This window comes from Haematobia irritans, chromosome 2, assembly GCF_050003625.1.
Source record: "Haematobia irritans isolate KBUSLIRL chromosome 2, ASM5000362v1, whole genome shotgun sequence".
Classification (NCBI taxonomy): Eukaryota; Metazoa; Arthropoda; class Insecta; order Diptera; family Muscidae; genus Haematobia; species Haematobia irritans.
Genome location: NC_134398.1, coordinates 116,803,351 through 116,817,913, shown reverse-complemented (window position 1 = coordinate 116,817,913; position 14,563 = coordinate 116,803,351). Strand labels below are relative to the sequence as shown.

Sequence of the window (14,563 nt, the reverse complement as noted above, 5' to 3'; positions counted from 1 at the left end):
GACGATCGGTTAGTAAAAAAAGTGCAACGTGACCCCATTTGTCGAAATCGGGCAATACATATATATGGGAGCTATATCTAAATTGGATCCGATTTCTTCCAAATTCAGTAACGTTCGTCCCTGTGTCCAAAAAAACTCCCTGTACCAAATTTCATCAAAATCGGTTAATAATTGCGACCTAAATCCAGTGAACAACAAATACATGGACAGACGGACGGACGGACGCCAAGCGCTAGATCGACTCAGGAGGTGATTCTGAGTCGATCGGTATATATTTTATGGGGTCTAACATCAATATTTCTTGTAGGCACATTTTTTGGCAGATCAAACTTATTATACCCTAACCACTATGTGGTTTAGGGTATAATGACTTTAAAACAATGTGTTGAAATATTTTATTAATTTTGAAGATTTTTTCAGAAATATTAAATCCATTTTGACTTCATTAAAACGAAATTTGCATTCATGTTAGGATACACATTTTTATGTCGAATCACTTAGCTATAAGGACAAACAGACTTCATTGAAAAGTTTAGAGACATTTAGACAAGGAAAAATTTTTTTTCAGAGAAATACGTCTTCTATTCTAAGCAAAATTCGGCAACGCTGATTGGAATTGAAAGTCTATACACAGAGTAGAAGTAACTACTCTCCGAAAGTTTTTTTTTGTTTTGCAACAGACGTAGAGAAGAGGTTTTGTTATATTTGTAATGTGTGTGTGTATGTTTATGTTTGCAACAACCTCCATCGACATCAGTCCGTGGTATACCTACGAATATTCTTACTCAGATCTAGTGTTACCTAATTTCGCTTTTTTCCCCTTTATTGTATAATAAATGTATATGCGCACATTTTTCAACCAAAATTGAAACTATCCATAATTTTAATTAAATTTTCAGAAATAAGAGAATGCTAGGATATAGTACAATAGTAAAGCAAATGTGAATGAAAACAAGTATATACAGCAGTAAGTTCGGCCGGGCCGAATCTTAAATACCCACCACCATGAACCAAATATTAGGGTTTCCTTTGAAATTTCAGGAGGGCTTGAGGACACTTCCGGAAGATAAATTTAAAGATTACACCTATGAGGACTATATCAGGTTCTCGATTTATAAGAACAATTTTTGTTTGAGTTTTAGAGGAATTATTAACATCTCTTGTAAGTGTGCAAGAAAATTATAAAATAACGTCTTGATTTGAAATCTTAAATCTGTCGATTTTCACCCGGGAAGTAAAATTTGGAAATTTTACATTGAGTTTCAAGCAATTTTCATGATCAGTTGGCCTTCTACACCCTCAAGAAGTGAAGTCGGTCTTTATGGAGGCATTACCAAATGGACCGATAAAAATTTAATCCGATACACGTTTTTCTGAGCCTCAAATACCAGAATATTTAGAATTTCAGGCAAATCAGATAAAAACTACGGTTTCTAGACACCCAAGGAGTTAAATCTGGAAATCGTTCTTATGGGGGCTATACTAAAATATGGACCGATGCTCACCATTTTTGGCACACCTCTTTACGGTTCTAAAGTACCTTTTGATTTCCAAATTCAGATAAATTGGATAAAAACTGCGGTTTCTATAAGCCCAAGAAGTAAAATCGGGAGATCGATCTATATGGGGGCTATACCAAAATATGGACCGATACTCACCATTTTTGGCACACCTCTTTATGGTCATAAAATACCTCTAGATTTCAAATTTCAGGCAAATTGGATAAAAACTACGATTTCTATAAGCCCAAGAAGTAAAATCGGGAGATCGGTCTATATGGGGGCTATACCAAAATATGGATCGATACTCACAATTTTTGGCACACGCATTTGTGGTCTTACAATACCTCTAGATTTCCAATTTCAGATAAATTGAATAAAAACTGCGGTTTCTATAAGCCCAAGAAGTAAAATCGGGAGATCGGTCTATATGGGGGCTATACCAAAACATGGACCGGTACTCACCATTTTTGGCACACCTCTTTATGTTCATAAAATACCTCTAGATTTCAAATTTCAGGCAAATTGGATAAAAACTGCGGTTTCTATAAGCCCAAGAAATAAAATCGGGAGATCGGTCTATATGGGGGCTATACCAAAATATGGACCGATACTCACCATTTTTGGCACACCTCTTTATGGTCATAAAATACCTCTAGATTTTAAATTTCAGGCAAATTGGATAAAAACAACGATTTCTATAAGCCGAAGAAGTAAAATCGGGAGATCGGTCTATATGGGGGCTATACCAAAATATGCATCGATACTCACAATTTTTGGCACACGTATTTGTGGTCCTACAATACCTCTAGATTTCCAATTTCAGGCAAATTAGATAAAAACTACGATTTCTATAAGCCCAAGACCCCAAATCGGGAGGTCGGTTTATATGGGGACTATATCAAAACCTGGACCGATATATCCCATCTTCGAACTTGACCTGCCTGCAGACAAAAGACGAGTTTGTGCAAAATTTCAGCACGATTGCTTCATTATTGAAGACTGTAGCGTGATTACAACAGACAGACAGACAGACAGACAGACGGACAGACGGACATCGTTATATCGTCTTAGAATTTCTCCCTGATCAAGAATATATATACTTTATATAGTCGGAAATCCATATTTCGATGTGTTACAAACGGAATGACAAACTTATTATACCCCCGTCACCATTCTATGGTGGTGGGTATAAAAAGCATGCCCGGTTCCAAAGATTTTGTCTACTTTAACAGTTTGGGTATTAATTCCGAGCCAAAAAAGCGGAGAATATAAGTAAGGATACTTTAAAGACGTAATTCTCTTTTAAATTTGGGGGTTATGTACTTGCTTCTAGGAAGCAAATGTTAATTTTTCATTTTTTTAGATTTTTTCATCAGTTGTTATCAAAATCCTTTAAAAACGAGTTAACGAGTTATTTTTTTCCATATTAAGACTCGACTTCCAGTAGAAATTATGCTATGTTTCAAGTAAAAAGTGTCTTTAAAATAAAGTGTTGAAAAACGTGTCTTATTTTTTAACGATTTTTTGCTTTGTAGGCAAGATGCAGAAAGGAAACAAATTTAAAGACAATTTTATTAATTTTAAAGAATTTTTCTTAATTATTAAAGTCACGTTGACCTTACCTCAAAAATTTTATCTTTCATGTTATGATACACATTTTTAAGTAAAATCACTTAATTATAAGAACATTACAACTTCATTCAAAAGTTTATTGCCTTTTGGACACGAAAAAAAACTTTATTTTAGAGAAATGCGTCTTCCATGTTAAGCAAAATTTGCATTCTTATTCTAAGGACATGGAATCTTTGACTTCACGACAATATTTTTTTCAGTGTAGAAAACTAAAAAATTAAATATAAATACGATCGTTTAATTGCATTTATTTGACGTTCATTACAAACATCTTCGTAGTAAAGGGTGATACGATCAAAATTTGGTCAAGGGAAAACGCGTGTAAATCGGTGAAATCGTTTATTTAAAAAATCAAATTAAATTTCTTTTTCAAGTTCAATTAGTATAAAATTCAGGAAAAAATATTCAGTTAGGCTTTCGCTTTTCCAACTCCGAATTGCCGGGCCTCACGCTTGACACCCGCCATCAGATTTTGTACAGCCACCTTGTCCACCTTCTTCGCCGCAGAAAGCCAGTTTGCCTTGAACTGCTGCTCGTCCTTAGCAGTTTTTTTGGTCCTCTTTAGGTTCCGCTTGACAATAGCCCAGTATTTCTCAATTGGACGGAGCTCTGGCGTGTTGGGAGGGTTCTTGTCCTTGGGAACCACCTGCACGTTGTTGGCGGCGTACCATTCCATGGCCTTTTTACCGTAATGACAAGATGCCAAATCCGGCCAAAACAGTACGGAACAACCGTGTTTCTTCAGGAAAGGCAGCAGACGTTTATTCAAACACTCTTTCACGTAAATTTCTTGGTTGACAGTCCCGGAAGCTATGAAAATGCTGCTTTTCAAGCCACAGGTACAGATGGCTTGCCAAACCAGATATTTCTTTGCGAACTTTGATAGTTTTATGTGCTTGAAAATATCTGCTACCTTTCCCCTTCCTTTTGCCGTATAAAACTCCTGTCCCGGAAGCTGCTTGTAGTCGGCTTTGACGTAGGTTTCGTCGTCCATTACCACGCATTCAAACTTCGTCAGCATCGTCGTGTACAGCCTCCGGGATCGCGCTTTGGCTGTCGTATTTTGTTTATCATCGCGATTTGGAGTCACTACCTTCTTGTAAGTCGATAGTCCGGCTCGTTTTTTGGCTCGATGCACGGTTGTAGACGATACACCCAGCTTATTTGCGGCATCTCGGAGAGAGAGGTTAGGGTTTCGCTTGAAACTACCGGCAACTCTCTTTGTCGTCTCAGCGGCTTCCGGTTTTCGATTTCCCTCCGATCCAGACTTCCTGGCTGTCGACAAACGTTCCCCAAACACTTTAATTACATTTGTAACGGTTGATTTGGCAACTTTTAGCGATTTTGCCAGCTTTGCGTGCGAGTAGCTCGGATTTTCGCGATGCGCGATCAAAATTTTGATACGCTGCTCTTCTTGCTTGGACGGCATTTTGACAACTGAAGAGTGAATTCCAAAATCAAAATAGGAGCAACATTCTACACAAACACATCTTCAAAATGAGGGGTGTTCAGGTTTTTTAAATGCAAAATTGAAAGAAATACGTCAAGTTTATATTGACCAAATTTTGACCGTATCACCCTTTAATACGGGATGAAATTGATCGAAAGTACTGTTGTTACTTTTACAACACATACTAGATATATATTTTGACATTTGCCGTTTTTGAAAACAATTACTAAAAAACACGTTGTGTTTTCCCTAATGTACGTACGTACAAAAATACATATCGTACATTTTAAACGTTTACTCACACTACGCTAAGTACTAGCTACACAGTGTAATTTCAAAGTTACACATTTCATTCAAGTAATATTTTATTCGGAGCGGAGCGGTTTTTCATTTGGAAACCGCTCCGCTCCCGCTCCGCTCCGGATTTGAGAAATGCCGCTCCCGCTCCTGCAAAAAAAGGGCTTGCTCCGCTCCGCACCACGCTCCGGATCCCTGGTGACTATTCTCCTTCAATGGCTATCGTCGTTATTGGATTACGTAGGTTTTTGATACATGCCATCCACAATCTCGTATTCGCAAATCGCCAATTCAAAGTGGGCGAGATAACAGAAATATTTGAAATTTCATATAAACCTTGGCTTGCGGAGCGTAATGGTAGAGAAAATTTCATCCGATCCGGTTGAAATTTGTAACGTGTTGTTAGTCTATGGTCTCTAACAACCATGTAAACATTGGTCCATATCAGTACATAATCCAAATAGCCTCCATATAAACCGATCGTTAGATTTGGCTTCCGTAGCCAGTTTAAACGGCAACGTTCATTCCACTCGGTTGAAATTTTGGTACGTGGAAACTTAGAGATATTTTAGGTCCACAAAAAAGTTTTCCGAATACAGTATGTATCGGTTCATGTTTTGGTGTAGCCCCCATATAGACCGAATTCCCAAATTAACTTCTTGGACTTTTACACGCAAAGAAACAAAAAACCTTTGGAAAACGTGTACCGAAAAAGTGTTTCTTTTGTTAGAGTTTTTGAATTTCTTCGAACATTTTAAACTTTTATCACCAAAAAAATTCGTTTGTTACAAAATTTTTATTTTTTCTATCAAAAAAATTTTTTGTGAACCAACAACACAGTCCATTTCTTTCATTCATGGTACTTCATCAATTTTCTATAGGTAAATACAAATAAATTTTTCACAAAGTTTTCTATAGAAATAAAATGTTGACAAAATTTTTTATAGAAAAAAATTTTTACAAAATTTTTTGACAAAAGTTTCTATAGAAATAAAATTTTGACAAATAAAATTTGAAGTGACCAGGGAGAGAAAAAATATTGAAAAATGTACTATAGTACTGTATTTTCCATCCCTGATCGGTCCATGTTTTTGTATAACACGCAGATACACCGATCTGCCGTTTTGACTTTTTGGGCTTCTACAAACAACATTTTTTGGTAAGTGTTTGATAAAAGCCTTCTATAAATCTGGCGCACTAATCATCCAAATTGCAAAAGTTGGAAGTAAACTTTCTCGATTCTGGAGCTCATTCGAGTAATGCAGGTAAACATGTATAGGAAATTTCATTTAATATGAAGGGCGTTATTTCATCGGATTTTCTTGCACGCGTAGACGAGAAATGAAAGTCATTTCGATTTATAAACAAGTGAGGAAAGTCTAAAGTCGGGCGGGGCCGACTATACTATACCCTGCACCACTTTGTAGATCTAAATTTTCGATACCATATCACATCCGTTAAATGTGTTGGGGGCTATATAAAGGGTGATTTGTTAAGAGCTTGATAACTTTTTTTTTTAAAAAAACGCATAAAATTTGCAAAATCTCATCGGTTCTTTATTTGAAACGTTAGATTGGTCCATGACATTTACTTTTTGAAGATAATTTCATTTAAATGTTGACCGCGGCTGCGTCTTAGGTGGTCCATTCGGAAAGTCCATTTTTGGGCAACTTTTTCGAGCATTTCGGCCGGAATAGCCCGAATTTCTTCGGAAATGTTGTCTTCCAAAGCTGGAATAGTTGCTGGCTTATTTCTGTAGACTTTAGACTTGACGTAGCCCCACAAAAAATAGTCTAAAGGCGTCAAATCGCATGATCTTGGTGGCCAACTTACCGGTCCATTTCTTGAGATGAATTGTTCTCCGAAGTTTTCCCTCAAAATGGCCATAGAATCGCGAGCTGTGTGGCATGTAGCGCCATCTTGTTGAAACCACATGTCAACCAAGTTCAGTTCTTCCATTTTTGGCAACAAAAAGTTTGTTAGCATCGAACGATAGCGATCGCCATTCACCGTAACGTTGCGTCCAACAGCATCTTTGAAAAAATACGGTCCAATGATTCCACCAGCGTACAAACCACACCAAACAGTGCATTTTTCGGGATGCATGGGCAGTTCTTGAACGGCTTCTGGTTGCTCTTCACTCCAAATGCGGCAATTTTGCTTATTTACGTAGCCATTCAACCAGAAATGAGCCTCATCGCTGAACAAAATTTGTCGATAAAAAAGCGGATTTTCTGCCAACTTTTCTAGGGCCCATTCACTGAAAATTCGACGTTGTGGCTCGTTAGTAAGTCTATTCATGATGAAATGTCAAAGCATACTGAGCATCTTTCTCTTTGACACCATGTCTGAAATCCCACGTGATCTGTCTGATACTAATGCATGAAAATCCTAACCTCAAAAGAATCACCCTTTATAAAGGTTTGTCCCAAATGCATACATTTAAATAGAATTTGATAGACTTCTACAAAATCTATAGACTCAAAATTTAAGTCGGCTAATGGACTAGGGTGGAACACAATGTTAGTAAAAAAATATGGGAAACATTTAAATCTAAAGCAATTTTAAGGAAACTTCGAAAAAGTTTATTTATGGTTTATCGCTCCATATATATGTATTAGAAGTTTAGGAAAATTAGAGTCATTTTTACAACTTTTCGACTAAGCAGTGGCGATTTTAGAAGGAAAATGTTGGTATTTTGACCATTTTTGTCGAAATCAGAAAAACATATATATGGGAGCTATATCGAAATCTGAACCGATTACACTCAACTTTGGCACACATGACTATATAACTAATTGTACTCCTAGTGCAAAATTTCAACCAAATTGGGCCAAAACTCTGGCTTCTGGGGCCATATAAATCCATATCGGGCGAAAACTATATATGGAAGCTATATCTAAATCTGAACCGATTTCAACCAAATTTGGCACGCATAGCTACAATGCTAATTCTACTCTCTGTGCAAAATTTCAATTAAATCGGAGTAAAAGATTGGCCTCTGTGGTCATATGAGTGTAAATCGGGCGAAAGCTATATATGGGAACTATATCTAAATCTGAACCGATTTCAACCAAATTTGGCACACATAGCTACAATGCTAATTCTACTCCCTGTGCAAAATGTCAACTAAATCGGAGCAAAAAATTGGCCTCTGTGGTCATTTGAGTGTAAATCGGGCGAAAGCTATATATGGGAGCTATATCTAAATCTGAACCGATTTCCACCAAATATGACACGCATAACTATAATGCTAATTCTACTCCCTGTGCAAAATTTCAACTAAATCGGAGCAAAAAATTGGCCTCTGTGGGCAAAGGAGTGTAAATCGGGCGAAAGCTATATATGGGAGCTATATCTAAATCTGAACCGATTTGGATGATATTTTGCAAGTTTTTCGAGACTCATAAAATATTCGGATGTACGGAATATCGGTTGATATACACGCCAATTATGACCAGATCGGTGAAAAATATATATGGCAGCTATATCCAAAATCAATAGGGATCGTCTTTGAGCCGAAACAGGACCCTATACCAAATTTTAGGACAATCGGACTAAAACTGCGAGCTGTACTTTGCACACAAAAATACATCAACAGACAGACAGACGGACAGACAGACAGACAGACAGACAGACAGACGGACATCGCTAAATCGACTCAGAATTTAATTCTATGATGATCGGTATACTAAACGATGGGTCTCAGACTTTTCCTTCTTGGCGTTACATACAAATGCACAAACTTATTATACCCTGTACCACAGTAGTGGTGAAGGGTATAAAAATGTGTTGCATATTTTAACTTAACCCCCTATAAATCTAAAAAATTTGTTCGATTGTACAAACGAGTGCACACCGAAAAAGTAAACTGTTTTATAGGAAGAATAAACTAACTCGTACGAAAATTGAACTAAATTGTACTCCATATTTTTAGATTTCCACGGGAGTTGTTAAAACCAGGAAAATTTAATGCCCTGTTATACTTTTTAACCGCAGTTCACAAAATTACACCCTATCATAGAAGAAACAAGTATATACAGCACTAAGTTCGGCCGGGCCGAATCTTAAATACCCACCACCATGAACCAAATATTAGGGTTTCCTTTGAAATTTCAGGAGGGCTTGAGGACTTGAGGACACTTCCCGAAGATAAATTTAAAGATTTCACCAATGATGACTATATCAGATTCTGGATTTATAAGAACGATTTTTGTTTGAGTTTTAGAGGAATCATTAACATCTCTTGTAAGTGTGCAAGAAAATTATGAAATAACGTCTTGATTTGAAATCTTAAATCTGTAGATTTTCACCCGAGAAGTAAAATCTGGAAATTTCACATTGAGTTTCAAGCAATTTTCATGATCAGTGCGCCTTCTACACCCTCAAGAAGTGAAGTCGGTCTATATGGAGGCATTACCAAATGGACCGATAAAAACTTAATCCGATACACGTTTTTGTGAGCCTAAAATACCAGAATATTTACAATTTCAGGCAAATCAGATAAAAACTACGGTTTCTAGAAACCCAAGGATTAAATCGGGAGATCGTCCTTATGGGGCCTATACTAAAATATGGACCGATACTCACCGTTTTCGGCACACCTCTTTATGACCCGAAAATACCTCTAGATTTCCAATTTCAGGCAAATAGGATAAAAACTTCGGATTCTAGAAGCCCAAGAAGTAAAATCGGGAAATCGGTCTATATGGGGGCTATACCAAAATATGGACCGATACTCACCATTTTCGGCACACCTCCTTATGATCCTAAAATACCTCTAGATTTCCAATTTCAGACAAATTGGATAAAAACTACGGTTTCTATAAGCGCAAGACCCCAAATCGGGAGGTCGTTTTATATGGGAACCATACCAAAAAATGGACCGATACTCACAATTTTTGGCACACGTATTTGTGGTCCTACAATACCTCCAGATTTTCAATTTCAGGTAAATTGAATAAAAAGTGCGGTTTCTATAAGCCCAAGAAGTAAAATCGGGAGATCGGTCTATATGGGGGCTATACCAAAACATGAACCGATACTCACCATTTTTGGCACACCTCTTTATGGTCATAAATTACCTCTAGATTTCAAATTTCAGGCAAATTGGATAAAAACTACGATTTCTATAAGCCCAAGACCCCAAATCGGGAGGTGGGTTTATATGGGGACTATATCAAAACCTGGACCGATATAGCCCATCTTCGAACTTGACCTGCCTGCAGACAAAAGACGAGATTAGACGGACAGACGTACATCGTTATATCGTCTTAGAATTTCTCCCTGATCAAGAATATATATACTTTATATAGTCGGAAATCGATATTTCGATGTGTTACAAACGGAATGACAGACTTATTATACCCCCGTCACCATTCTATGGTGATGGGTATAAAAATTAACTAAAAGTAAAGGTTAGTTCATAAAATGTTTGAGACATACTTAAAAACACGAACATTTCATTGAGCTATGAAAATTTTCCCAAAAAATAATAAAATTTTACTACGAAATTTAGTGCCCCGACAACAAATTCGATATTAAATATTTGTAAAATAAAACCAAAATGCATATGTGTATGCTCAATAATAGGTGTAAAGAACAATCGAAATATTTCCGCGAATTCTCGTTTATTTGCAAACCTCTTATTCTTGTTCGTTTTCAAACGCAAAAAACATGGTGGTAACACCATAAAATGTTTTGTATGCAAAAGTGGTTGTTCTAAATCCAGAATGTGATGTAGTCTCCATAGGGGAACTTTAAATCTATCTTCGAGAAACGTACCATTTGAACCAATCAGTAATCAAATCCCCCTGAAATGCTATAGCCGCTACCACGAAGAGTTTTCAAAGGAAAGTATTATTATTGATTCGTGGTGGTGGGATTTTAAGATTCGGGAAGGGCCATAAGGACATAAAGTCGTACATTCCTGTTTATCTAACTTAGACTTATAGACTACATAAAGAATTGTCTTACAATTTAGAAGGCATCGGCATTTGTTACCACAATTCAGGTAATTTTATTGTGCAAGACAGTCTTCAGTAGAACTTTGTACATAATCGCTGGTGGAGAGTACACAAGATTCGGCCTGCACTGAAAAAACAGTGAACCCACCAGGAAGAAAAATTTCGGTTAATTTTAGAAAATTTTGAATAGCTTTAGAAAATTTTAACTAAACGGTATAACAAACGCTGGCATCACGCCGATGTCATAAAAATAAGTAAATATTTTTCGACAAATTCAAGAAAATTTATTAGACATAATTAAGTTTTTTCACTTGTTAAAGAAAATTTTGTAGTTTGAAGGAAAAAATTGGAGTTCAAAATTGCAAGAATGTCTTTGGTGACATACGAAGTTCATGATGAACGCATTTGTAGTAATATTTACAAATTTAAAGAAATATTGAAATATTTTGTGGAAGACACGAATTTAGTTAATATTTATCATTTCATTTGTATATATTTTTTTCCTCGGTTTTAGTTAATTTAACTAACGTACACAAAAAATTATTAGAGTAGATGAAACTTTCTCCAAACATAATAATTCCATGAACTAAACAAAAGTTAAATTGGCTTTAGTGAAATAGAGAGTTCACTTGTTTTTTGAGTTTGGGCAAACTTTCGGCCGTATGTACTTGTTTAATTATTGACTTGGTCTATTCAAATTGAATTAAATTTAAAATTATTGGTACCAATACCGAATGGCCCGTATCGTTTTGTATAAGAACGCATATTCCCATTTGTGTAGGACGACCACAAAATGTTTTTGTGTGAGGAATGACTGCGGCAAACGGATGTAAATATGCTTGAGTGTGTGTGTGGGTACCCACATTTCTGCTTTGCGGTGGAGAAATCGTCTTTGATTTAAATTTCTTTGATGTTACTATTGTACAATGGTGATGCAATTTTTTCTCAGGTACTTTAAAACAAGGAACACATTTGGATGTCACATTTCGGAAGGAAACCATAGTGGTGCAATGGTTAGCATGTCCCAAAACGGGGTACAATTCCTCTCTTGGATAAAACACCAAGTAAAAGTCAGTGGGGGAGGCTACATTTCTGGATGTTGCAGGCCCTGAACGAGATATTTTTGCCAAAGACACAAATGGTCAATCTCGCAGACATCTGGCTGTTGCCTATAAATATGTTATTGATTTAATGCTCCGTAGATTTTTTCAGTCCTTTTAATATCATAGTTCCTATGCCCACCCCACTCTTTTAAATACAGAATCTTTAAATCTAGGCCGAATAAAATTAAAATTAGGATATAGATCTCATCGAAATTTCATTCTATTTGTACGATATATTAAAATTATAATTGATGCTTCAAAGTGAAAACCCCTTCCTGAATTTCATGAAAACTGCAAATGAAAGTTTGGCAAGTATATATGGCCGTAAGTTCGGCCAGGCCGAATCTTATGTACCCTCCACCATGGATAGCGTAGAAACTTCTACGAAAGACTGTCATCCACAATCGAATTACTTGGGTTGTGGTATCTTAAATCGTTTTCTAAATTGTGAGTTAGTCCATACCTGGTATATATTAGACAAAAAAGCTATGTGTAGGTAAGTCTACAAATAATTACGAAAAGATATGGACTTTTGCACGGTACGTAGGGAGGCAGAATTGAAATATGGGGGTCGCTTATATGGGGGCTATATACAATTATGAACTTGATATGGACCAATTTTTGTGTGATTGGGGATCGATTTATCTGAGGGCTATATATAACTATAGACCGATATGGACCTAATTAGGCATGGTTGTTAACGGCCATATACTAGCACAATGTACCAAATTTCAACTGACTCGGATGAAATTTGCTCCTCCAAGAGACTCCAAAACCAAATCTCTGGATCGGTTTATATGGGGGCTATATATGATTATGGACTGATATGGACCACTTTTGGCATGGTTGTTTAATGTCATATACTACCACCACGTACAAAATTTCAACCAGATTGGATGAATTTTGCTTCTCCAAAAGGCATCGGAGGTCAAATCCGGGGATCGGTTTATATGGGGGTTATATATAATTATGGACTGATATGAACCAATTCCTGCACGGTTGTTGGATACCATATACTAACATCACGTACCAAATTTAAACCGAATCGGATGAATTTTGCTCTTCCAAGGGGCTCCGGAGGTCAAATCTGGGGATCGGTTTATATGGGGGCTATATATTATTATGGACCGATTTCGACCAATTTTTGCATGGGTGCTTGAGGCCATGTATTAACACCACGTACCAAATATCAACTGAATCAGATGAATTTTGGTTTTCCAAGAGGATCCTGAGGTCAAACCTGGTGTTCGGTTTATATGGGGGCTATATATAATTATGCACCGATGTGGACAAATTTTTGCATGGTCATTAGAGACCATATACTAACACCATGTACCAAATTTTAGCCGGATCAGATGAAATTTGCTTCTCTTAGAGGCTCCGCAAGCCAAATCGGGGGATCGGTTTATATGGGGGCTATACGTAAAAGTGGACCGATATGGCCAATTTGCAATACCATCCGACCTACATCAATAACAACTACTTGTGCCAAGTTTCAAGTCGATAGCTTGTTTCGTTCGACGGACGGACATGCTCATATCGACTCAGAATTTCACCACGAGCAATATTTCGATGTGTTACAAACGCAATGATAAAGTTAATATACCCCCATCCTATGGTGGAGGGTATAAAAATTCTCAAAATAAGTCTTAGCCTATATTTGAAACTTTGTTTTTTAGTCCAAAAACTCAATATCACTGTTAAATTAAGGATTGGTTCTTTTAACAAAAACTATTTTGTTTACTTTAGGGAAAATTGTCATACTTCAAAGCCATATGACTTTAACGAAGGGCCGCACATTTCAAAGATTCCTGTCCTAAATTTAAAGAATAGAATTTGTGAAGCAAAAACTATGAATTAAATTGCGTGTATTAAAATTTAAGTTGCATAATATTACATATTCGGTTAATATTTTTTTCAGTGTGTGTTCAGTTTTCGGGTATACATTGTTTGTCATTTTCTTCGTAAAAGGACGAAAAACTAACAAACTTCAAAAACTGATAAAAAAATGTTAGCCTCTATTTTCGAATTTAGCGGATGAAAATACATAAGAAAAGTCAACTCTCATCAAAAGTACATGAAAAAAATTATTTTGTAAACTAGTGTATTTAGACTTTCAGGCTAATTAAAATATCGATACAATCCACCTCAGCAAAAAAGAGCTTCCAAAAGAGTAGTTTGGATCCCCAATTCGTGATCCGGAAGTAGTGAAAATTTGGATCATCTCCAATGAATTTTACATGAGCTTCCCATAGGACAGAAGTACTTCATTTTTTGATCATTTGCATTACTTTAAAAGTTGTGCCTTGAAAGTTCATTTGGATGAAGAAATTAAAAAAAAAAAAACAAAAATCTTTCAATTTCACTTTTTATTTTTATCAGTATTTCTAGTTAAACTTTTATTTTCTTATTTGCTAATTTTTACAAACTGAAAAACATCTTCGCTTCCACTGCGTGTTGAACCTGGGCCAGTTGGCACCATAACAGAACGCCTTAGCACACTCAACCACAAACGCTATTGAACACGATGCATCAAAAGTCTATTCAAGTATTTGTAATATGAACCTAATATGACACAACGGCATGACAATCTAACTACTTCCTGAAATGTTC

At 36.4% G+C, this 14,563-nt stretch overlaps 1 protein-coding gene across 3 annotated transcripts in view; it reads right to left on the bottom strand.

Moving 5' to 3' along the window:
• Positions 1 to 14,563, bottom strand: part of capu (formin protein cappuccino) — a 398,823-nt gene that overhangs the window by 359,821 nt on the left and 24,439 nt on the right. The gene's annotated exons all lie outside the window — the stretch shown is intronic.